General features: G+C 43.8%; 1 pseudogene; it reads right to left on the minus strand.

Moving 5' to 3' along the window:
- Positions 1–22508, minus strand: part of LOC109392832 (prohibitin-like) — a 51271-nt pseudogene extending 28763 nt beyond the window's left edge.
- Positions 22509–24640: the final 2132 nt, after the last annotated feature.

A 24640-nucleotide genomic window follows, 5' to 3' on the forward strand; every position in this document is an offset into this window, starting at 1 on the left:
TCAACCTCCTGTAGAACCTCTATTTAATGTATGCTTCTGTAACACGGGAGCTCAACTCCTGGCAGGTTCTTGGATTCGGTGAGGCCAAAAAAAGACAGTGGAGTCTTAGTTAAGGGGTTCATACCACAGGTAGGTATATTCTCGAGGGTGGCGTGTCGAGACACAGGAAAAGCATCTGCTGGGCATGCGTGCACACTGGGGCAACCTCAGCAGTTAAAAAGCATGCAGAACAAAGGTGGCTTACAGCCAGCTGGTTACATGGGGGGGAGTGGCATCGAGGTGGTCTGAGTGGGCCTGGGAATAAGCCAGTGACCTTGTAAGCAAGGCCTAGAGCCTGGGAATTGCTGTCTTAGCCCTGTCCCAACACCCCAATACGGGAGGCCGAGATCCTGGAAACTGCTCTCCTGGTCCTTTCCCTACACCTTCCTTTTGTCTGTCATTGGTTTATGTTTCCTGGCCATCCCCTGGGAAAGAGAGCATTACTCCTATTCTGTGGGCTCAGAGGAGGTTTCCTGTCACTTAAAGCTGTGTGGTCCTGGCTAGTCGCCCTTTCCATGGGGAAGGCTTGGAGGAAATATACAACAGAAAGAAACTGACTTATTGGCTTCCTAGTGGTTTGTGCTTCCATTTCCTTGCCATTTATCATCTCTGCTCTAGAGTTGAAAGCTAGGCCAAAGAGTTTGGATTTTACTTGACAGTTAAATAAAGCCATCAAAAGTTCCAGAAGCAATCAAGTTGGATTTATAAAGATCATACTGACTGCAGTGTATTGAATGTACTGGAGGGGCCAACACTGGCAATAAGGAGACCAGAGGTTGGGAAGTTCTTACAGTAATTCAGTAGCAAGTTGCCCACGGCATGATCTTTGGGGCATGTGATCAATGGAGAGATAAAAACAGAGTTGGGATGTTTTCTGGAGGTAGAGCCAATAAAACTTAGTGGGAGTTGAAGGCTTGGGAGATAGAGGGGAGAGGACCTGGGGCCTGGGTAGGTGAAGTAGACTGGACAGAGAAGATCAGTGCTTAGTTTTAAACAAACTGAACAGGGTCAGTGACCAGGGTGCAAAGAATGTGTGTTCAAGTGCCCTCCTCATAGAACATGACAGACAGAGCAGAAAATTCTAGCTTGAGAAGCATAGGACCCTGTGGCCTGCACCCGCATTTCTATGGGCCATGCTCCTCTAGTCACATCAGGGAGTGTGCTTCATGTTTGGTGTCCTCACAAGGGAGTGTGGAGAGAGAGCAGAAGGCCTCTTGAAAATAAAGCCAGAAAAGTAGGAGAAACTCCAGGGTCAAAGCAATAGGCCAGGAAGTTAGGATCATTCCTGTGCTCGATCCACTGCAGGTCTCTGCAGGTCAGGAAGATGGGATCTGGAGAGGCATAAGTGTAGAGCCTGGTGAGTGCCACTGGCCAGCTTATCTAATGGGGCTGGCTTGCTGTGCCTCAGCTCCGTTCAACTTAACACAAATACCTCAAGTGTCTAGAAGACGCTTACCTCTAAAATTTGGACTCAGGTGGGCAGCTTATCCTGTCAGCACCCCATCCAAAACCTTCTAAATCAATTTTATTCAGTTTTTGCTGAAATAAAAATCACTAGTTATCACTAAATGCCACATCGTTTCTCAGAAAACAAAGAGCAGAGATCACTCCACATGTCAACTTTTAAGGGCCTTGCCTTCTCCTGCACACATGCAGACATTTATAGACATCTGTGTACACACTCTCCCCCACTCGTGCTCTCTCCATGGTAAATCAGACAGAAGTGCAACAGTGAGGCAGAATCCTTCTCCCCTCCCCAGCTTTTATCCAGGGTGAGGTACGAAGTCTGGGTCCATGTCACCAGGAAGAATGAGGAGGTAGTAGGCAGGTGTTCTGGGAAGTGAAGAGTGGAAGACTATGGCAGGTGGAAGCCCTCAGAGAAATAAATGTATTACGTCAATCCCCTAAAGAGCCCCACCTTAAAATCAGCATGGACACAGCTTTCCAGGTTGGTGGGGGGTTCTCCTACCTTTGCCCCAGGAAAAGTAATCTTCACCTTCAGCGCCTTCCTTAGCGGAGCTAACCAGTCTACGTTTTTTAGCTCCAAGTCACATTTCCCCTACCTGGGCTGGGACCAGGCATTTTGTTGTCAAAGCCATGCCAAGCTTGCTTTCGTACACCTCAGTTTTTAGGGCTTGGCATATGGCATTTGATGCAGAGAGAGAACTTGGCTCATAAAGTACAAACTTTCGACCCTCACCTAACAAACCCATTTCAGATTCTTGGACCTCAGGACTGTCTTTTCAAAGACATCCATTCTGGAACCTGGCATTTCTCTCACTCATCATGTGCTAACATCCTGACGGCCACAGGGGTTGCACTCACGAACAAAGTGAACAACCAGGATCTGAAGGAGACAGGCGTTACAGTAAGTATCAAGAAGATGGGTTGGGGGTGGCCGGGTGGCTCAGTTGGTTAGAGCTCAAGCTCTGAGTAGCAGGGTTGTTGGTTCGATTCCCTGAACCTGAGCTGAGCTGCCAATGAGCTGCCAGATGGCTCAGCTGGTGAGAGTGTGTGCTCTTAACAAGGTTGCTGGTTCGACTCCCGCATGGGATCATGGGCTTTGTACCCCCCCCAACACACACACACAACTAGATTGAAGGCAGCGACTGGACTTGGAGCTGAGCTTGCGCCCTCCACAACTAAGATTGAAGGACGACAACTTGACTTGGAGCAGATGGGTCCTGAAAAAACACAATGTTCCCCTTCCCCAATTCCCCAACAGTGTTCTCTTCCCCGATTCCCCAATAAATCTTTAAAAAAGAGGAGGAGGAAGAGGAGGAGGAGGAGGAGGAGGAGGAGGAGGAGGAGGAGGAGGAGGAGGAGGAGGAGGAGGAGGAGGAGGAGGAGGAGGAGAACAACAACTCTGGCTTCCAAGAGAAGGCGTAATTGTCTTGTTTGAATAATTCCACAGGTGGCAGAGAATTGAAACACTCTAGTTAGGGGTAAGCAGAAATGGCACCTGGTCTGTTTAACAGGGAGGGCTCATTGGCTATAGGAACTTACTCACTGGTATGAAGTAGGGAGGAGAACTTGTGTTTAGGCCATTCGAGGTCCTCCCAACTTTACCAGCTGTCAAGACAACATATAATATTAATTTTAGGCCCTGCACCATAATTTACCTCTTGGTGCCTTCACATCAGTTTAAACTTTGGTGTTGACTGAGACTTTTAGGGAGTAGAAGTGCCTCCCTAGGAAGTGGAATAGGCACTTTCCCAAAAGTAAGCAGGCCACATAGTGAAGAGGTCATCAAAAAGTCAAACATTAGATGTGTCCTCATTCATGGCCCATAAAAGCAATTGACGGACCTGTGTGTTATTGTTATAGGGAGACCCCAGGGGGCATGAATTTAGACTCATTAATGCCTGTAGCAATAGTGACACAAGGAAGCTGCCTATTTACCACTTGGTAACTTAAATAGTTCTTTGAGAAGCCCATTAGGCCTGACAATTCAATGAGCAGCCTGAGGCCTACAAGGGAGATGGAAGATCTCTTTACTTACTGCCTTTTTCAAGAGCCTAGAATTGAAATGAGTGCTTTGGTCATAAAAGTAAGGTTTGAAATTCTAAAGCGGATAAGGAGTGTCCAGTTAAAATTTGATACTGTGGATTTATATCATTGCTTCTCATTATTTGCAGACTCAGTCTTTTCCAATTTGCCTACCCACAAAAACTTATTTGTGACCCCAAAATAAATACTCAGAGTGCTTTTATGGTCATCTGCAAACATGTATAGAGTAGCAAAAAATTGAATCACCTGATGCACACATTCCCAGCTGAGGTCACACAAGGCAATGCTCTGCCTTCCTATTTCAGCTGTTATGCTTTTAACAAGTGGCCTTTCAGCAGTATATTTAATGCCATATTATTCACATTTTTATGCTTTTTGTTAGTGATTTTGCTGTTTAAAATGACCCACAAATGTAGTGCTAAAGTGCTGTCTAGTGTTCCTAAGCTCAAGACGGCTGTGATGTGCCTTATAGAGAAAGCACATGTTTCAGGTGTGAGTTAGAGTGCTGTTGTCGATGTAAATGAATATAAATGAATCAACAATATGTTAAATATTAATGTAAATAAATCAACGATATACATTGGAAAGGGTGTCTTTAAACGGAAACACACATGAAACAAGTGTATGTATTAACTGATTGATAAAAATGTTGTTGTGACTACAGGCTCACAGGAACTTAACCCTGTATTTCCCCTAGGAGTAATAGTTTAGTATTCAAGTATCCACTAATCCAGTGCTCATGGTGACTTATAGAACATAACTACCACAAACAATAATTGACTGTATAAGTACAGACATATGTTATGCTGTGTATTAGTGTGCTAGGCCTGCCACAATAAAATACAAACAGACTGGGTGGCTTCAACAACAGAACTTTATTTTTTCACAGTTTGAAGGCTAGAAGTCCAAGATCAAGGTGCCATTGGGGTTGGTTTCTGGTGATACCTCTGTCCTAGGTAGATTTCCATCTTCTCACTGTGTCCTCACATGACCTTTCCTTTGTATGTGTGTAGAAAGAGAGAGCTCTCTGGTGTCTCTTCCTCTTCTTATAAGGATACCAGTCCTATTGGATTAGGGTCCCACCCTTAAGACCTCATTTAAACTTAATTCACTCCTCCTTAGAAGACATAACTCCATGACTACATATATATATATATATATATATATATATATATATATATATTCAATTACAGTTGACATACAATATTATACAACATCAGCTTCAGGTGTACAGTGCAGTGATCAAGGCTCTACACCATCAATGACGTGGAGTCTATGGAATTGTAATAGATATGTATGATATCGGGGGGGAGTGGGGAGGTGGATTAGGGGAGGGGAGTTGTCACTTTGAGGGGTGAAAAGTATAACTTGCACTGTGTTGTACACCTGAAACAAATTAATAAAATAATAATCATTTTAAAAAATGACATATCTCCAAATTCAGTCACACTGGGGGTTAAGGCTTCAACATGTGAATGGGGGTGGGGGTTGCACAATTTAGTCCATAACATCTTGATTTATATTTTTGGTATTTGTGAGGAAAGTGATTCTCAGAGTTCTTTACCCCAAAGGGGCAACTCTTAGGCAATAGCCCAAGAGTTTATAAAAATGTGACTTTTTTTTTGGCCAGGGCATCTGGTGCTAAGATGACTGCCTGAAGTTTGGCCAATTGTGCTGACCCTTTGGTCCAGTCCTTTATCATGGACATTCTGGTTAAGGGGTGGAAAGTAACAATACATATGATGTTGGCAATCCATCTGTAGTGTACAAACTCCCAATGTTGATCATGCAGTTGATCCCAAGAGGTCTGGAGGTAGAGTGGCCTCTTCACAACCACGGCATCTTGCAAGGAACTGAACACAGGAGATGCCATGCCCTCCTGCAAGAGAGAGACACCGGTGCCTCAGGTTTGGCTCCATCCTGTATCAATGAGGCCTCAATTGAGGTTGTGTGGTGCTGGTGACTTGAGACTTACTGGGCACTGGGTACAAAGGGTCACAGGCTCATGATCTGTGAGAGCCTCTGTTTTGAGGATAACACAGTATGTGACTGGAAATTGCCACTCTAATGGTGTATAGTACAAGGCCAAGAAAGGCAGTTTCTTGCATCAGAAGCCCATGGGAAACTTATAGCCATCATGGGTGGTCCAAAGACTCCAGGGGACATGAAAGGATGTCACTAAAGCCTCTATAATAAAGGAACCACTCAAGACACTAGTGGGAGTGCTCATTGATTTGGATTTGAACAGATTCTAGAGCTTTTTGTTGAAGGAAGCTTTTATCATTTTTTGGTATAAATTCTTTTACTACATTTTAGATTTCCAATGGGATTAAATTATGGACCTTTATTTGAATGTAATTTGTTTCTTCCCACTGTATGCAGGTTTGCTGCTTTCTCTCCTTTTTCACTTTCATTCTCTTTGTTTGTTTGTCACTAGATATATTTTGTCGGGGAGAGAGGAGTCCTCTGTACTCTGCTCATTATAAATTTCTTCCTCCAGAGAACCTCAAATCAGTATCACCAGTATTAGGGCCCTCCCGTATGGCAATGGTTGCTTTATAGAACTCTAGCCTTAAGTCATGTTTGAATTAACTTCATCATTGTGCCACAAGGGTGCCATGGGTGTTTTCCCTTATAACTATGATAATCAGGATTTTTGTTACAACAGAGACATAGGCAGCAGAGTGGTGCAATGGAAGATTGATAGACCCCCACCCAGAGGTTGAGGGACTGAAACCATCTTCTGCCATGGCCTCACTATTTCCACCACATGAGATTCAATTTGTTTGTTTGTTTGGGTTTGGGTTTTTTTCTCTCTGTACGAACTCCCTCAGATTATTTTAAATTTCTAGATGTGCAAATTTGTGGCTTTGGGTTTTGTCTCCATTCATTCATGAGTGGTCCAGACCTTCTTGGTGGCTATGAGAAATGGTTTGTGGGCTTAGTAGTCCACCACTTGCGCAGCTGTCTCCTCCTCCAGGGTCAGGATTCACATCCAGTAAGATCATTTTGTCTATGGCCTAAGTAGAGGGTATCAAGTCTTACTATCACAAGAGTAACCTTTTGGTGAGCTGGAAAGTAGCAGAAATAAGCAAAGCCAAGGCACACTGATAGGAGGTTAGCATTGGGAGAGCAGCTCAATACCAAATGCTTCTTCACCTTTGCCTTTTTCATCAATTCCTGGGCCACAGGCCACCACGGATGTGCACTTCAATAAGCCTTGGGTGTTAAGGAAGTGTGTGCAGAACAGTAGCAAGAGCAACAGCAGCACAGGAGATGTGAAAGTTCACTACCCTTCCCTGAACAACAATATCTATTTAGGCAATCAGTTTGCCATGGTAGTAGTCTCCGTCCTTTCAGCAAACCCAGGGATGCACAATCACAATGTCCATACAGCTGCCCCAACCAACCAGTAAGTCACCAGGTTACATGCAGTGGTCACTGCATGACAAGTCAATAGACCAAACCCCAGCAAGAGGGACTCAAACATTGACCAGTGAAGGCACAGTGTTGTTGCCACCTTTATGGGTGGGAGTCACAGAGACAACCTCCCACACACAGGCCAAACATGATGGCACATCACACTGGGCCACAATCAATTAACTACAATTCTTTCTTGGGGTCAAGAGGGTTTTGGGCTAGGAAGAGATGGCAACACCCAACAGAGACAATACAGTGCCACCTAGGCCAAGCACAAGCCCACCAGCAATTGATGGTCTTGTCCTAGGAGCTTTCACTATATCATAGAACCAGTTAATTAGCCAACGGGCAGCTAGTTACAGCTGACAAGCTGTCTTTGATTGTAGTCGGGCCATCATGTGTGGTGACAATTGTTTTACTCACCTCCTCTTCACCCCATTGGTGAGGGAGGCAGTCCCACCCTAGAGTTATGGAGATGGCTGAACACACAACACCTAACACTGGACAGAAAAGATCAACAGCAATTTATCACTCACATACACTCACAGCCAAGGAGAGGACACCACATGCCATCCAAACATATGGGAGTTGTACCCTGGAATAGAGTGAAACAGAAGGGTCTGTGGGAGGCAGGTTTGTAGTACAGTAAGTCCTCACTGAACATCGTGGATAGGTTCTTGGACCATAAGTGAAACGACATATAATTAAACCAATTTTACCATAGGCTAATTGATATAAACAAGATTAAGTTCCTATGGCATCTCATCACCTCATCTCATCTCATCTCATCAGGACAGAACATTGAATTAAAGAACATTAATGAAATAACATTATTCTAGGGCCCACTGTATTAAGAGAGTGAGGTACCACCTGGTTCCTGAGGGAAGCTATGATTGGTTTGTGTGAATAATTCTACTGGCTGACAGGAAGCTGAAACCACAACTCAGGGATAATAATCAGACATGCACTTGGTCCACTTGATAAGGAGGGTTGTGTAGCTAGGGGACCCTATCTGGAGGAGCAGAGTGGGGATAGGCGCTTGCCATTAAGCCATTCAAGGCCTTCCCCATTTTACCAGATTTCAAGGCAGCACAAAGTATTAATTTTAGCCTCTACCCCATGACACCCTCCCCCTCCAGGGTTCAGAGGACGAGACTGAGGAGAACTGTCTGGGGCCACAGTTCCTGTGGATGGATGGGTGGACCCTGCAGTGGTGGCATCCTTACCTCTTATGATTTTGGCACACACCAGGCTCTATCTGGCACTGTATTAATATATAGACTGAAGCACAAGACTCCATTTTGACTGGCCACTCTGTTCCCAACACCAAAAGCTCCAGGGGCCCGCAGGCAGAGTACGTCGGCAGTGGTTCTGAAGCCCAAGTCCACACCTTCCCCAGCAAACTTTTTCCAACAGGCAGGCCACTTACCTTCACCTTCTGTCCTCAAGTAATCCTGGCGACATGTTTACCAATAAGAGGTCCAGAACGACGTCGGAATGTCAGAGGAGGACCCAAGTTACAGGTCAAAGCGGAATTTTGAGGTGGGATTGAAGTCGTTGCCCTTCAAGAGTCAGGTCCTTATGAGCAGTAGTCACACAGTGGATATCATAGATCCAAGGGACCAAGAACATGTGAGATGGTTGTGGACAGGGACAAAAACCCTGGGGTGAGGGTGGGTGAGTGGAGTAACATGAGGCAGGAAGCAATAGGAAACTAGGTGGGAAGAGCTAGCTCCTCTGCAAAAAGTCGCTTCTAAGAAGACACCAATGAGGGGAACGGGCATCTGTCAGGAGCCCAGAGCCCAGGCACATCAAGAGGAGCAGTGGCTCAGCAGCTCTACTCTATGCTGAACCCCCAGGCTGCGTCCCAGGCTTGAAAGTACACCAGGTCTGCAGCCACTTCCCACTACAACTGGGCAGGGAATGAGCCCAGCTCACGGCTCGCTCAGCCCACCCCATGGCAGCGAGCCTAGCCAATATGGCAGGTGCCAGGAGCCATGCAAAAAGATGTGAGATCCTGCCTCCTACTGCAGACAGTGTGCTGCTCAGCCCTCTGCCCCTTCAGGCATCTGCAGTAATTCATGGGCCAGCTTCGGGCCCAGGGCTGTTGGAGGGCTGGGCCGGGGGTCAGCAGCTGGGGGTACCCTGCCCTGCACCTCCCCTCTGCAAAAAATGCAAAATGTGCTTTTCTCTTGGAACAGTGTATGCCAAAGAGTCTGTTTTTTTGTGGTGAGGGGAGCACAGTGATTTGACTGTCCTTGGATGAATCTGCATTCTCAAAGAGCTGGACACCTTTGGGAAATCAGAAGGTACTGGAGTGTTAGTCATTCCCAGGCCCTTGAGCCTCCAATGAACTCGAGTGTCTCACCTCTGGATGGGTGGAGGAGAATCAACCAATGGGTTTTAAGACAGGGTTCTGGCCACAGCAGGAATAACCCTTTGTCAAGACAGAAACTGGGCTCCAAAGAGCCCCTCCTCCCATAGCTAAGGGTGCAGAGTTGAAATAAGGGTTCTTGAGTGACACCATAGAAGGGGGGAAAAAAGGCAAAGGTTAGTGCACAAGATCCTCAATGGAGTTAGCCCTTGGAGAGCAGGCAATTCTAATGTTCCAGCATTCTGGCCCCATCATGTGGAAAAGCCTAGCAGTTTTACCAGAGGACTCATTATTTCCACTATCCTGGAAAAGTGTTCTGTGTAATAGAAGAATCTCAGTAAATGAGAAATTGATTCTACTCATTAGCCTCTGTCCTTCTAGTCTCTGGTCCATGAAAGAGGCCTCTTCAGAGCACATAAGCCAGATGGGCAATCAACGAATAGAACTCAGTCATGTTCACCGGGGCTGGACAACCTAAGGCATGACATTTAAAAATGTGAAAACCGAAATGGATTTCAAATTCACTCTTCCTTACCTAGAAGACTCAAACAGAAACATTCTCCCTTCCCCTTTCCTTCATTATTCGGTGAAGTGAACTGGGACTACTTGTTCCCAGCATATTGCAAAGCTTCAATTATGTGGGACTCCCACGGGTGGCTGAGAATTTTACACAGCTAAATATTTAACTTTTTCCTCAAAACTCCGCCCCCCCTTTTTTTTTACCATTTTAGAATTACACTTTTGAAAAATGTGTCTCAGTTTACTGCCTTCTTTTAACCAGCAGAACACCATCACACCCTGTGCTTTTCCGCCTACTTTTCCTTCCATTGCAGCCAATGCTTCCTTTTCACATGGGTGCGAGATTAGGAAAACTGGTGAGGGTATCCATATGTCACTAGCCATCATATACAGGAGTGGGTAATTAAAGCCCACCTCTACTCTTCTTAATCCTGCTCCCCTTGTCCCTGGTCACAGAAGCATCTGTGCATAAACAATCTTTGCTTGTCAAAAATGGAAAGGCCACTTCAGGTCATTTTTTCCAAGCCCTCGAATTATACATGTTAGAAAATTGAAGCTTAGAGAAGGTATATGTATTGACCCAAGGTTACATAGTAGCAGAGGTCAAAACTAAATCCCTATTTCCAGGTTGGTCTACCTCTACAACAATGTATTTTGTTTTTTAGTGGAAGTGGGCTTTGACTGGTATTGCAGCAGGTGGAAATAAATCTGTTTGAAAGCAGGTTGGTCCTAGCACCCTAGAATCAAATTCCAAAATCAGTCCCTAATTTGTCAGGCAAAGCAAATACGAAGCATGTGTCCTGTAACTATTGTAAACAATGAAAAATTTGTTTTCAATGACAAAATAACTGAAAGTTTCTTCCTGATTGTGTCATTCCCCCGCAAGAATCCTCCAAAAGATTACTGTTGAATGTAAAATAGAAATCAAATTCAGGGCTGGCCGAGTGGCGCGATGGTTAAGAGCTGGCTTGGGATGCCAGAGAGCCCCAGTTCGGATCCCACATATGAGGGCCAGTGACACTGCCCTCTACAGCTAAGATGCTGAACAACAGCTCAACCTGGAGCTGGGCTGCCGTGAGTCGCCGGCGACGGCGTAGGCTGCAGCCCCTGCTGCAGTGGGTTGCCATGGGCTACCGTGTGTAGCCAGCAGCCAGCGTGAGCGGCCAGCAGCCGCAGTGAGCGGCCGTCCAGAAGCCGGCGACTGATCTGCCTCGCCCGGGAAGAGCGCAATGATGGTGCCAACTTGGGCCAGTGAAGCAACGTCCTCCACAACTAGATTGAAGAACAAAACGACAGCAACTTGTCTGTTCCCCTTCCCCAATTTCCCCAGCTCTGTTCCCATCCCCCCAATTCCCCAATAAAATTTTTTTAAAAATTAAAAGAAAATCATCCTCACCAATGCAGGTGGGCATCATCCATTCCATTGAGGGCATGAATAAGATGACAAGTTGGAAGCAGAGTGAATTTGATCTCTCTGCTTGAGCTGAGACTTCCATCTTCTCCTGCCCTCAGACACTGACGCTCCTGGCTCTCCAGCTTTCAGAAGCTGCTAGGTGCAGCTGAGCACTGAGGCTGGAGAAATGTGCTTTTGTATGACTTTCTAAGAGAAAGCCAAATAAAAGTGAATCTATGTCGAATATCTTCTTTTTACTTATCTTCTCCTGTCCAACTTTCACTCAACTTCCAAGGAAAGGTATTGGGTTGTCGGAAAAGTCATGACATATTTTTTCTATGTCTTTCATTGCCAAAATGCGTCATCACTTTTCCGACAACCCAATATATAAAATGAACAATTTTTTCCCCAGAGTGTCTTATTCAGGCTTGATCGTGGACATGCATTCACTCACTGGACCGTGTATGCTTGGCCAGCATAGAATTCTGCAAAGGTTTGTTTATATTTGTAATAGAACTAAAATGCAATGGGTTGTCTTTCAACAAGTGAACTCTTCACTCATTACTAAAACTGTTCATATAAATAATGAATGGCTACTTGTCAGGAAAGTGGTAAAGAAAACCCTGTTCCATATGGTAAGTTGCATCAGAGATTCTGTGGTCCCTGGAAACTCTGAAATTTCCTGACAATAGTTTAAGCTAAAAAAACTGTCTATAAAGTCTTCTAAGAAGAATTTCAAGTGTCTTCCTCAAAGTCCTTCATTCGTTGATTATTTGAGATCCAAACATTCTTATGTACCCATAAGGATCCCCCAAACCCCCCAAAGAATACAGTTTCTGCAAGAGAAGATACTGGGAGGGCATGAAGGCCTTCTCCATTGCCTAACTCCAAGACAATCAGAAAGCTGTCCAATAGCGAAGACATTAACTAACCTGTCTTCATTTGTGGTATGCAATATGTCACCAAGAATTCTGACCAAGTGTTACAAAGGGAGATATTGCTGGCTTTTGTTTTTGTTTGTTGATTTGTTTATTAGCTGAGCCATCCTGCCACCTGTTGGCAGCTCAGCGGCAGCTCAGCTCGGGCTGGAACTCAAACCGCTGTTGCTCAGAGCTCACACTCTTGAGCAAGCTGTTAACCAACTGAGCCACTTGGCTGGCCCTTGCTGGCTTTTGTAATTCTGATTTTTCAGGGCTTCTCTTCACTTTTGCTGGACATTCACAATTTGTGTAGGTGACAGCTCTCTCCCCACAGTGTGCAGAAACTCCTTTAAAAAAAAACATTTATAGCATCTTCTAACAGTATGTCCCTCTCTGACCATTCAGGGAAAATGCTTCACTTGCTCTAAGGTTTTTATCCCAGGGATTTGTAACAGAATACACTAAAAAGGGCATTGGACTACAAATCGGAAGATCTAGTGTCACAGCCTCTGAATATCAGTTTTCTCATGTGAAATATGGCGGTGATCATGCCTATTTGTCAATGGAACAACCCTGACAGAAGGGAATCACTGTCTGTCCCACCTTCCTGGCTCTGGGGCTTCACCTCTTTCCCTCAGCCCCATCTGGAAGGGCTGTTGTCATTACCACTTCTAGCCACCAGAGGGCCTCAGTTCTCATGGCCTAATTGTGGAATGTGACTTTTTATTTATCCAATTGTTTCCCTGAATTCAGGCAAGTCAGGCTGACATTTACAAACTGAACTTTCTTGAGAGGCTCAGTGTAACAAAGAGGGATAAGCACAAGAAGCAGAGACTTGACTGAGTGAGAAGGTTTTAATGCACTAATGGATAGACCTCTACTCCTATACTGGAGTCCTAGCTGCCATTAGCCACCCTGCTCTTTAGTGGGACTGTTATGGTTGGCCGTAGTCACCCTCTGCCTCTGCTCCTGTTCCCAGGAGGTGAGAATCTGGAGTCTTGCACAAATGGTGAACGGTAAACTCTGGAGTTGTGCAGAGCCCAGCCTTTGTGGCCATATGTCATAGAGAATGTGTCCCTACCAGCACACCAGCTTCTATGCCACTCTCTGTGGACTCAGGAAATCTTACTGGTTCCCATTTAGTGTGCCCAATTAATATTGCTTGAAGGGCGAATTTATATGCTTTTTGTATCACAATCCTAGGTAGGTGAAATGCTCTCCAGTTAGATACAATATCCATCCTCATAATAAAATCAGATTAAAGAGGCACAGCCAATTCACATAAAGCATATTCAAACATCATTTTCCTATGAACTTTTACCTTGATTCCATTAACCCTTACATCCCTAACTATATAGCCTCCAGTAGGACTTCATCAACAGGTTTTGGTTTTTACAAAACTAGGTAAGGGTAGTTACTGTTCCCTGCTATGACATCCATTCTCATAAAACATCCAGGTAAAGAAGACACAACTTCTTTACATAAATCCTGTTTAAATATTTCAACATTCATAATCTTATGACTCTTACATTTGTATGTTCTCTCAAGCTAATTATAACCCCTTGTTAGGGCTTTACCAGTGGGTTTTGTTACCACATGCACGAGGCTCCTACTGGAACCTTCTCACTCCTACTCCCTGACCATTTTACCAACTCTTGTGCAAAGGATTTCGGGACCACAGTGAGGAATGGAGCCAAGAGTCCCTGGCCCTTTTGTCAGTCTTTAACTTGATTAATCTGCCTAACCACTGCCACAAGTACAAACAATTATTGGTCAGGTTTCTCATTGTGATTTCTGCCTTTAGGCTCTTAAATTGTTTTCCAAATTGGAATAAGTAGATGGGACTTGTTTGGGGCACTTTAATATTGGGGGACTCGCAAGGGGACTTTTCACTTTCCCAACCTTTGGTAGTGGTATATTAAAATATTGGTTTTAACCCCATTGATATCCATTTTATTCATCTCATTTGTTAACCACCGAAGATTTCCACTGTTGGAATGAGTCCTGTGACTCTCCCCTTTATGTTTCCTCTTTGTTTTGCTCCTATCAATATTTGCTTTATTCACTTTACTCCTTAATAACTGTTGAAAACCTTTCACCTGGCTAAAACGAGTCTCTTGATTCTCTCCTCAGCCTTTCCCCAACTCTCTTCTTAATTAACCTAATATTTTATAAACATCTGTAAGACCCATGAGGGAAAGTTGAGACAGCATATTCTATAAGGCCTTCCCTACTGTCCCTTGGTTTTGCACCCATAAGGTTACATAGGGTGCCTGTGTGGAAGGAACCCCTTTGACCACAGCATTTACCATGACCTGCGTAACAGGCATATTCAGGGGGTGACTATCCCGGTCATCATAAAGCCATTCCCACATGGCTTGCACACGGAGCGTATCAGCTGCATCACCTGGGGTGTTCCACTTGGCATTCGTAGCAGGAGATGGATAGTCCCCCTTCTCAGGGTAAACAGACCTCACAGTGGCTTTATCCAGTCCACCAGGCTGGCTGTTGCCTGGGGAGTAATCTCCTGTGTGTCTGGATCACATATAGCCATCTCTGATTTTTCCATAGTGAGCTGTGGGTCCTGCATCAACCTAAGCATGCTCTTACATTCTGTAGCATTCAAAACCAAAGACGTTAGCTCCCACACCCAAGCAATTCTGCGACATCAGCTGGAGGTCCAACACTGATGATTTGCAAATATTTTCTCCCATTCTGTGTGTTGCATTTTCATTCTCTTGATAGTGTCCTTTGATGCCCAAGAGTTTTTAATTTTGATGTAGTCTAATTCATCTATGTTTTTCTTTTGCTGCCAGTTCTTTTGCTGTCATAGCTAAAAAATTATTGCCAAATCCAGTGTCATAAAGCTTTTCTCCTAATTTTTTCCTCTAAGAGCTCTTACGTTTAGGTCTTTAATCCATTCTGAACTATTTTTTCTATATGATGTAATGTAAGAATAATTTAGTTTTTAACATATTCCTTTTTGTTTTGACTATTAGGCAAGTAAGTGATACTATTTAATAGGAATTTGAATATACGACAGCCCCTTTCTCTGCACAACACATTCCTACTCTTCCTTTAAGACCCAGTCCAGCTGTTTCTTAGTATCCTAGAAACTAAGAGAGGAGAAAACTTCCAGAAGTTTGAGCTCATAGAAGATTAGGACTTGGAAGTGTCTATCAGATTTGTTGATTAGAAGGTTCATTGGTGACTACTGAGAGAGCAGAAGGCTAAGTGCCATATATGGAGGAGTCAAGAGTAAAGCGTAGGTAAAGACAGTTACTCTTTCCAAAGGCTTTGATATGAGGGTTTGTCTGCCTTTTAATTTGCTAGTCTTGTCAGCATTTCTGTTTCTTGTTTGTTTGTTTTTGTTTTTTTTTTAAGCTGAGCCATCCTGCTACCTGTTGGCAGCTCAGCGGCTGCTCAGCTCGGGCTGGACTCGAACCGCTGCTACTCAGAGCTCAAACTCTTGAGCGAGCTCTTAACCAACTGAGCCACTCGGCCGGCCCTAGCATTTCTGAAGTGTTTTGATGATGAAAGTGATCTGGAAGATTTGCATCTCCTAATGTACCTCAAAGAGGCTACCCTCTTTCCAGAAAGAAATGTTGTAACTATGGCAGAGGGTGGGATTTACAGGCAATCAGATTTTGGCTTAGACTACGTACTAATGAAGAGAGCATCAAAGTCAAATAGATTTAGGAGCTCAAATGCCAGCTCTGCCACACAATAGCTCTGTGACTTTGGACAGGTCACTTTCTCTGATCCTCAGGTTCCTCATCTGTAAAATTAGATGATGCGAGGATTAAATGAAATCAAATTAGTTAGCACACCAAGTTACACAGTAGAATAGAGTAATGACACAGTAATTGTTAGAGAAGTATTAATAAAGAGAATCAGTATTCATAACAAGCTGAAAATGGAATGAGGTCCCCATCATTGGAAGTTCAAAAACTGACTACATGACTACTTGGTGGAAACTTCATGGAGAGGATTCTAATGGTTTTGCCAGCTGAACATGGAAGTCCTTTTGAATCTTCAGTTTTATAATTCTAAGTATCCCAAACAATAGAAATGCAGAAACAAAAGATGTTAGAGACCACCCTGCTCATATGGAGGCTCCATGCCCAAATGGGGCCTTTGGGGAGCAATTGGCCTAAGGGTGAGGGTAAATACTATCCAAGGGACTATGTGTGTGGGAGGGGGAGGGAGGGGGAGTCCTGTGTAGTACTGCAACGGGTTTGAGAACACACTGCCAGCTGTGCTGTCCAATGCTACCATCTGGCATCCTACTTCAGCACTGCACTTATGTTCTCTGAAGAATTAAATAAGCTCCTGAAGTGACTGTGTTCATTTTACCTCTTGATTCAGTCAACTGGGGTATCCCACAGTAATCTCTCATTCACCGTTTTGCAGTTTTACCATAATCAACTCCCATTTTGGGAGAAGACTTTAAATAGTACAGTGAGAAAGAGTGTTTCTTGATTATATAGGCTTTTGTGTGTGGCTTACAATTTCTTTTTCAGTTTGGCCTCCAAAGCTATCTCCATGATGCTTCTTCTCCTCACTGCACTCTCTTCCTACCACTACAGCCGACCCCACTTCAAGCCTTTATCTCTGACCTAGACTTTTGCAATAGCCTTCTAATTGGTTTTCACCTCTGGTGTTCATCCCCTCTTTAATCCTTTCAGCGTCCAAGCCATTTACTATCTGACTCGAACCTACCCTTCTAGCTTGCTCCTCCCTGCCCGTCCTGACACACTCAGCTCCATCCTAATAAGGCTACTGGCCTTTCTCTGAACAACTCTCTTGCAGATAGGTATTCAGTTTTCCTTATTCTGCCCAAATCCCGTCGTTCCTTTAAAAACCAATACCGTATACCCTTCTTCCCAGAGCCTCCTGTGAGGGCTCTAACCGTATGTGCACTGTGTGGTTCTCTTTGTGCCCTGATCACATAATACCGTTTATTAGTGGAGTGTGTGTGTGTGTGTGTGTGTGTGTCTGTCTGTCTGTCTGTCTTATTTCCCTTAAAAGTCTGTAAGCTTCATTACTCACAGCAGTAGCTGCATTATCTCCATATTCCTTCTCATTTTAAAAAACAAACTTTCTTTTTGTCCACCATGATTTATCCTTTGAATCGTTACTCCATTTAACAAATAAACAAATCCAATTAGGGCTTGTGTGGGTTATACTGAAAAGTAACTTTAATACCTGACATCCTATGAGACAAATTACAGAAGTCATTTTAGGTACTAATTGACATTTCAGAAGTCTCAGTGGGGGGAAAACTCAGGCTACAATTGATCACTGAATGTTGCCATGGTGCTCTTAATCAGTAAGGAGTCACATTTGCTCCCCTGGTGCACCTTTCTCTTTTTTGTAAATGTCAAACCCAAGGGAGGGGGTTGCTTGAACTATTTACTTCATTTATTTCTTAGCTTGTGAGCCTGACTAAATCTGTTGACTTGTTCTTGGGTATTATGGAACTTTAAAGAAATGAGCCATTCTCTAGTTTGCACTTCAGAATGTGAGCATATTGCATCCACTTAATCCTTTGATTTTCCAGAGTGGGCTAGCATATAAATCAGAGGTGAGTTCAACATTTATGTGGGCAGCATCAATTTCCATAAAACAGGATGGCAAGGACCCACCGCAGCTCCTGTGACCGCTTCCATGTCCCTTATGTTGTTTATGAGAACACTGTTCATCACAGTGAATTGGTTCCCATAGACTTTGTTTCTCCCACACTGAGTCTACTGAGTTGAGGTGAGGCAGAAAGGGTCAACATGCCTTAGTATCCAAACAGCCACCAAGGCTGTGTTTGTTAGCACTAACAGGGTTAAAGTAGGGCAAAGGGCTTTTGGAGCAGGGTGCATATATATTCAAGTGCTTAAACCTATTTCAAAAGCTATTAGGTCTGGAGAAGCTTTCCAGTGGACCTAATAGATCCTATTTAGGAGTCAGCTATGGAAATGAAGTCAAAGTGACCCTTCTTGTGTTCCATTAAATACAAACATGTTAAGAGAGCTATTTTCTACTGAAATGCATTATTATAGCACTCTGTTTATGTAAAACTTCAATTTGGATTTATTAAAAATAAATGGAAATGCTTCTTTCAGCTTGAGTATTATGTCTTGAACATAATTTGCCAAGCGTTCTCTCTACTCCAGCCCAGTGTTCAGAAATGACCACCCAACTCCAGAGGACAAATAATAATAATTTAATCCTCAATACAGCCCTATAAGGTAGGTTTTATTATTCTTCCCATTTTCTAACCAGAAGGGGAGATGATATAGTGGAAGTCAGAGCTTAGTCTCTGAAACCAGACTGCTTCGGTTTGAATCCAAGATCTGCCACTCACTAGCTGTGTGATCTTATGCAAATTACCTAAGTTCTCTGTGCCTCAGTTTCCTCATCTTCAGAGTGTGATAATAATAGGACTTCATTATAGGATCAAATGGGTTAGTTCATAGGAAGCACCTAAAACTATTGTTGAGCACACAGTGTTCAAAAAAATGGAAAATCTTTTTCTGGAGTTAGGTGGGCATTTTCTGGCCAGTCAATAGGACAAATGAGAAAGAAAAATGTAGATCACTGAAGCAGGCTAGAAAGAAACATGTGGGTCACTGGAGCTGGCTGTCATTATCTATAGCTCCTGAGATGACTCTGGTTGGGGACAGGGGCAGGTGTATATAAGGGTTGGAAAATACCGTCCAGGAGCTAGCACCTGGGATGTGTCCCAAATGTGTATGCACAGCCTGGAGCTCCTGGAATCCAGATGAGAAAAGTCCCTTTCCTACACAGACTCCAGGAAAAGTTAAGAACCCCATGGAATATACAAACCACTAAGCTCAATAAATCAAAATAATTCATTTTTAAACTACTACTTTACCCTCTTCATTTCTAAGAGGCAATTTACAAAACAACTAACTGTTCATCATGGTTTTTCTTTGGGAGAATTGAAGCACAGTTTCTGGCTTACCCAGCAGGGGTGTCAAACACCTGAGTTCCATGGAATCACCTTGCCTTCTTACATTATAATTTCTAATGATTGGACTTGGTGTTTCTCAGCACAGAATTTAAATGTTTCGAATATTATCTTATGCAAAGCTCTCTGTCCATATTGAGCTAAATAATGTTTTCCCTTTATTTTTCAGTTACACTCTCAGGTAGTTTTTATAGCAGCAGCTTCAGCATTTATACCTTTCTGTCAGCAGCTATACCTCAGATATTCGTGTGGATACAGGCTGGTTCACAATGCAACACAAGACAAAATGCAGGATTTCTTCATGTTTCTGATTTGCAATAATGAGGGATAAGTTTGCTTAGAGCAATCACTCTCATAGGGAACAAAAGGGAAATTTAGCTGAGCATGATGTGTGTTGGTTTGAGTAGAGCTCAATACCATGCCCCTCACTTGGAGTTGGATTCCAGTTTCTGACTATCCAAATGGTTTCATAATGCACACTGGAAAATGTGGCCCCATCTGGCAACACTGCAAATTAGCAAACAGCCATAAGGACCCCTTCGTACTGTTGACTGGCAAAAATAACTCTCCAAGTAATCCACAAAGAAATGGTTTATTTGAGAAAAGGAAAAAGAAACGAAAACCACCACTGCAGTGCAAGAACGCACACCTCTGACACGGGCTCCCACATGAAGGTCAAAAGACCCCAGTTCCAAGATGGCTAATCCCTTTATTATGATCCCTCCCCCGGAAGTTACCACAAAGCTAAAACAGGAAAGTCAGGATCACAGAGTTAACAAGGAGCCCAGCTCCACCCATAGGCTTCCCAACTCTATGGTTAAGCATCTAAAGATACGAGTTCACTTGATCATTCCCCACTCTTGATCAAGATCTTTCTTCTAAAAGATTATTGATAAACAGTCAGGTCTTTTAGTCCCAAGTTTTTTTCCAGTGTCCATTCTTTTTTCCCTCGATGTCTGTTCAGCCTCTAGTCCCTCGGTGTCAGAAGGGCCTCTTCTAGGTGTCATCTCTCACGTCATGGGAACAATGCACAGATCAGGAGTCAGCCGGTGCCCATGGATCGGAGAACAGCTGGTATCCAATGTCGGCTGGCATCAGAAGCAAAGCTTAAACATATCAAAGTTAAAAGATAGAACATAGCAACCTAATTTATGTGGGAGGTGATAAACCAGGAACTCAGGCTCCATAGGGGTCACTTGCTTTAAAATTTTGACAGCTTTAGTTTCAGGTCACCAGGCTGTGTGCTTTTCCAGTTAGGGCTTGGTGCCTTCTTCAGGTGTGACACGTGTATCCAAGAGTCTACTCCCTGTAGTTTATCAGCACAGGGGTTTGTCAACAGTACCTGGCTAAGGGCCTTTCCAGCGTGGCTGGAGGGAATCTTTTTTAGGTGTCTTTTCCAATAAACAAAATCTCCAGGTTTTATTTTATTTTAAGATTTTTTTTTAAATTGGGGAATTGGGGGATGGGAACAGTGCTAGGGAATTGGGGGAAGGGGAACAGACAAGTTGCTGTCATTTTGTTCTTCAGTCTAGTTGTGGAGGACGTTGCTTCACTGGCCCAAGTTGGCACCATCATTGCGCTCTTCCCAGGTGAGGCAGATCAGTCACTGGCTTCTGGACAGCCGCTCACAGCAGCTTGAGGGCCGCTCACGCTGGTTGCTGGCTACACACGGTAGCCCATGGCAACCCACTGCAGCAGGGACTGCAGCAGGGGCTGCAGCCTACGCTGTCCTCGGCGACTCACGGCAGCCCAGCTCCAGGTTGAGCTGTTGTTCAGCATCTTAGCTGTAGAGGGCAGTGTCACTGGCCCTCATATGTGGGATCCGAACTGGGGCCCTCTGGCGTCCCAAGCCAGTTCTTAACCAATGCGCCACTCGGCCGGCCTGCAAAATCTCCAGGTTTTAAAGTATGAAATTTTAATTTTTCATTTCCCTGTAGTGTATCGTGAAATGACTGTTTGACTAAGGCATGATTTTTGTCGATAGAATCAATTAAGTCTTTACAATACTGAAGTATGTCTCCTTTTACCAACTGTGGATCAAGAGAGGCACGTGCCAAATGCACAGGGTGTCCTGTAATTATCTAAAAAGGGTTAGAGCTTATGAGTCCCAAAAGGAGTAGATCTGAGATTTCAAAGGACTAATGGCAATGCTTTTGGCCAAGGTATTTGAAGAGTTTCTGTAAATTTTGCCAATTGGGTCTTAATAATACCATTAGTGCATTCAACCAATCCTGAAGACTGAGGGTGGTAAGCATAGTGAAAATGTTGTATGATTGGCAAAACAGTACAGACTTGCTTTAGCACCTGACCGGTAAAATGGGTTCCTCGATCACAGTGGAGTTCAAGAGGAGTTCCCCAAGTAGGAATAATCATCTCTAACAGCACTTTAGCCACTGCTGGTGCATTAGCCTGTCTGCAAGGCAAAGCTTCAGTCCAGTGAGAAAACATACATATCATGACTAAAGTATACTTGTGTCCATGAAATGGGGAAAGCTGTATGAAATCTAGTTGCCAGATTTCCAATGGAGGTAAAGAAACCACATTGTTTCCATAGCATTTCAAAGTCATGGGCCACTCCGAAGGCATATCCGCTGTCAGTATAAATGTTGACAGATGTACCCTTTGCTAAAATGCAAGGTCAAGTGAGGGCATACAATTCAGTCTGCTGTGCTGAAGTGGCCAGAGGTAAAGGTGCAGCCTCAATGAATTCAGAAGGAGTTACAACAACATAACCAGCACAGTACTCACCTTTTTCGTCTGAGTATGAACCATCGGTAAACCATGAGAAATCAGCTTTACCCAGAGGAGTTTTCTGCAAATCATCACAAGGAGTTAGAAAGTTATCTGTTAATGTCAGGCAGTCATGAGGGGCTTCCTCAGGAAGAAGTAAATCCAGCATGCTACTTCGCTAAGAAGTCTCTGTCTAATAAATGGGTAGGGGCAGAAGAACTAAGGAGAAAACAATGTTAATATTCATCTCTTACGGGACCTAGACAAAAGGGAATAGGTTCAGATACGTACACATGGTTTTTTTTCCAAGATGATTAAGGGGAAAGGCTGAAAAAAATCTGTAATTCCCTGGAGTCCCATCACTGGGAATTTCGAAGGCCTGAAAGAGACTGTTTAGTAGACAGAGAGCATCTTGTGTGCTTCAGCTTACGGCAATATATTTTCCAATGTTCTTGCTCCTTGCAGTAATGGCAAAATGTTGGGAGTTCTCTGGTTTTGCACAGGGCCTCTCATTTGCCATGGCTGAAATTCAGATGTCTTGGTGACCTTGCTTTTAGGCAGCTCATCTGGGGTACTGGCAAGTTCATTAGCTAAATTTACCAATTCTAGGGTAGGCATAGTTCCCCATTCCATCCTGGATCTCCTAACCAGGACGGAAAGGTTCTTATTTAGCTCATTGACAAACATGGAATTAAAAACGGTCCATGTGTGGCCAGCATACAAAGGAAGACTGGAATTTTCCTTAAAAATGACCTGGAATCTTTCATAATAGACATGAACAGATTCGCCAGGCTTTTGTGATCAGGTGTGAATTTTGTGCCAATAAACAGCCTTTCGAAAACCTTGGGAATTGCTCAATGCAGCTTTCGAGCAAGTTCCCTGTCTTCCTCCCAATAATTGGAGGTTTGCTTTTCTAAATCCCTTTCAGGATGTTCCCACCCAGCAATCCTCATCCAATGTTTAGCTTGGCCTTCACCAACCAACATGTATCAGCTGGTACAAATCAGAAAACCCAGGTTGATATGTTTGAGTAGTAATAACAAATTCCTTAGCGAACTTATTAGAATCCTCAGTTACTATAGGGAATTCATTTATAATGGCTCATAACTCAGCTTTTGTCCAGGGGATGTAAGAAATGTGGGGTTTATTAGGATCTCCAGAGGGTTTAATATTAAATGAAAAAGTACTGATAGGTTCTGAGGAAGAAGAGGGAGGATTTCAAAAGGAGGTGCTGTTGGGGTTTGAGTTGAAGATGGGGAAGGAGGCAAAGAAGAACAAGATGGCGTCAAAAGTGAAGGAGGCATCAAATAAGCTGTGGGGGAAGGGCAAGGCAGTGTTGTAGACAAAGAGAACGAGGTTTCAAACACCATTCTTTCTCTTTTAGAATTTTTAATTTTTTTCATGAACTTTGAGACTCTATTTTGTAAAATGACAACTTTAGATTTGCAGTCCTGTTTGGCAGCCTCCCTATACCACTCTAAATATGCATTCCAGTCCTCTTCCTTAGTATCAGCGCTGTTACTATACAATCTAGTTTTCAGAAATTCAAGTTTGGGAATCTCAAAAGTTTCCCACGGTGGCCACTGATATTTATCATTGCCCGTAGTCAGATCTGCCCATTTAGCTAAATACATGCACGAAAATTCTCCGCGGGTTGTGAGCATATGTTTAGCTGGTGTCCCTAGAGGAGGGACAGTGTTAGAAGGCTTAGACTTTAGAGATCCCATTTTAAACGCTGGGCCCAAAACAATTTACAGCTCCAATAACCTGCAGGTCTTCAGCTCACCTCACTCTGAAACCGTCTGATCACTCAGAATCAGACCGAAGGCTAAAGCCAGTTCCAAGCAAATAACCAACTCACAGGGAGTTCGGTTATCGGCTGAGTTGCGTGACACTCCATTAACTATTTTACTGGGACAGCACAATCTAATATAGGCTAAACTGACCAATTTCAGTAGAAATAACCTCTTATCCCCAGAGGGACGATAAGTGAAGGCCAGTTGATTGTCTCAAAAGACAGCCTGCTTTCCAAAGAAAGCAAGCCAACATGTCACGAATACAGACAAAAAAATAGGCCTTAAAGCACACACACACACACACACACACACGCACACACGCACGCACGCACGCGCGCGCACACACACACAACAGCAACAAACAAAACAAACAAAAAATTTTTTCTTTAATTCCTGAATAAAGCCTGGAGAGTGCCTGGAACAAAAGCATGTTGGTTCTGATCCAGGAGAAAACTCACCCGAGGCTTCTAAGCCAGGGAGCAAAGAATCGAACAAAACAGCTCAGGTAGATTCCATAGTTTTTTTGCTCACTGGTCAGGAGCCATCGGAATTCTGTTTCTCTCTGGATCCAGGAACAAGGCCCCAAAATGTTGACTGGTGAAAATAACTCTCCAAGTAATCCACAAAGAAACAGTTTATTCGGGAAAAGGAAAAAGAAACGAAAACCACCACTGCAGTGCAAGAACGCACACCTCTGACACGGGCTCCCACATGAAGGTCAAAAGACCCAGGTTCCAAGATGGCTAATCCCTTTATTATGATCCTTACCCCGGAAGTTACCACAGAGCTAAAACAGGAAAGTCAGGATCATAGACTTGATAAGGAGCCCAGTTCTACCCATAGTCCTCCCAACTCTATGGGTAAGCATCTAAAGATGTGAGTTCACTTTTTTTTCAGTACAGAGAAGTCTACCAGGCCACTAAGCAGAAAAACTTAAGGTGATCTAGTATTCCT

This window comes from Hipposideros armiger, unplaced genomic scaffold (assembly GCF_001890085.2).
Source record: "Hipposideros armiger isolate ML-2016 unplaced genomic scaffold, ASM189008v1 scaffold_350, whole genome shotgun sequence".
NCBI lineage: Eukaryota > Metazoa > Chordata > Mammalia > Chiroptera > Hipposideridae > Hipposideros > Hipposideros armiger.